We start from the raw sequence: 2298 nt of genomic DNA, 5'->3' as shown, positions 1-2298 counted from the left end.
TTGGTGACCTGTGTGTCTTCTTTGGAGAAATGTCTCTTTAGGTCTTCTGCCCATTTTTTGATGGGGTTGTTTGTTTTTTTAATATTGAGCTGTACGAGCTGTTTATATATTTTGGAGATTAATCCTTTGTCCGTTGATTTGTGTGCAAATATTTTCTCCCATTCTGAGGGCTGTCTTTCCGTCTTGTTTGTAGTTTCCTTTGCTTTGCAAAAGCTTTTAAGTTTCATTAGGTCCCATTTGTTTATTTTTGTTTTTATTTCCATTCCTCTAGAGGTGGATCAAAAAATATCTTGCTGTGATTTATGTCAAAGAGTGTTCTTCCTATGTTTTCCTCTAAGAGTTTTATAGTGTCCGGTCTTATATTGAGGTCTCTACTCCATTTTTAGTTTATTTTTGTGTATGGTGTTAGGGAGTGTTCTAATTTCATTCTTTTACATGTAGCTGTCCAGTTTTCCCAGCACCACTTATTGAAGAGTTATCCATTATATCCTTGCCTCCTTTGATGGTGACTCTTTCTTGATAAGGGAAGCCGCATTGCAAATTGCTTTTGTTGTGATTAAATTCCAGGAAATGAGAGACCGCATTATTCCAGAGCTAAGAGCTGGGCTGACAGTCACTTGCTTTGCTATCTGCTCTGATCAATGATTAATGACTGATCAAACTCACAAGTCCCCCATGATACGGTTTAGTGACGGGATTGCCACTTTGCTTTCTCTACTTCCTCGTGGGACAGGGACAGAGAAGTGTGCCAATTTTATTGTTTATACAAACCTAACATACTCGTGATTTTTCCACACCTCTCTTGCTTTCAGGTAGGAAGCCAAAGGGGAAAAAAAATCTTTCTTGGCTTCTGAACTGAAGAAGTCATCTATGGAATTCCCACAAAAAGGTGAGCTGTTGGAAGGGATTTGGGATATCACATCTATCTGGTACCTTCTTTCTAGATGAAAAGGAAGCTCAAGGTGATGTGGCATTAAGACCCGCCCCAGGGAATAGTGCAGCAGAGCAGAGGCTGGAATCAGTGCTCCTAATGGCAGGTCCAGCACATGTTGAAAAAATAAGCATATGAATGGCCTTGTAAAGCACAGATACTTTGTTTTTCAACAACTATTTACTCATTACCTCTTTAAAAAATTCAGCTTAATGTCTTTAAGGATTATGGACCACTATAACCTTCTAAGTGTAATAAGTATGCCTTATAGTGTGTTGGCCATACATTGATTCATTTACAAAGCAGAAAATCTCATGCAAAGAAAAGAAAGAAGAAGAAGAAGGGGGGGTGGTTTAGGATGTGGATTAGCTGCAACATGAGAAGCTGTAGTAGTTTCTAACTTCAGTTGTATTTGTAGCCTGAGACTCTTCCGACAACTGAGGCTACACATATGGGGGAAAAAAACCAGTTGCCCTCCTCCTCCTCCTCCTCCTTTTCCTTTATAAACAGAAAAGCGAAAAGTCTAATAAAAATATTGGGTAAATGGTACAATATTGCAATACTCCATCATGCACTGATGGTTTAATGTTAAAAGTTTTTATTTATTTACATATCACATCGATGAGTCCAGTACAGAAAGCTCATGACTTCAGTAAGTGCTGAAATGGCATTTATTTACTCTTGATTAAAAGGTAAACATCCAGAAAATGAGAAATACGGGATTATAGTGAGTTCTGCCCGAATGGAATGGCAGCAAAAGCAGATCTGTTCCCTTTCTGAGCTGTTTTGAAGACCCAGGTGCACTCCGGGATCTATTTTCACCTGGATCCTAATGAAAACGAGGGTCCAGGGCATGGCAGAACCACCTGCTGGAAGGGTCCTGAGCCCCTGAATTACCCTATGAACGAAGAGTGCCTGCTTTGATCAGCTGTATAAATAAAACGTAAACCTGTTACATTGGAGACATTATGCCTTTTGGGTCAGCTAAGCCACGGCTTAGCTTACCTCTGTGGGACCTCCCACGTTGTTCCTTCAGGCCCCTGTTCCAGCACACAAATCCCGCCCCCAGCACATGACTACAATTGGAAACTGATGGTCTCTGATGCATGCTTCAATCTCTCAAAAACTTTAAAATGATGATGTATTCTTAAGTTTATCGAATTTGTGTCTTTTCAAATATGCTTGGTCCTCCCTGAGGGTCTCTGGTTCCTAGCTCTTGCTCTCAAGCCTCTCATTAATTTTTTTTTTTTTTTTTTTTTTTTGCCGTATGCGGGCCTCTCACCGCTGTGGCCTCTCCCGTTGCCGAGCACAGGCTCCGGACGCGCAGGCTCAGCGGCCATGGCTCACGGGCCCAGCCGCTCCGCGGC

The sequence above is a fragment of the Physeter macrocephalus genome, chromosome 11 (genome assembly GCF_002837175.3).
Source record: "Physeter macrocephalus isolate SW-GA chromosome 11, ASM283717v5, whole genome shotgun sequence".
Taxonomy (NCBI): Eukaryota; Metazoa; Chordata; class Mammalia; order Artiodactyla; family Physeteridae; genus Physeter; species Physeter macrocephalus.
The sequence above is the reverse complement of the archived record's forward strand: the minus strand, read 5'-3'. Positions refer to the sequence as shown.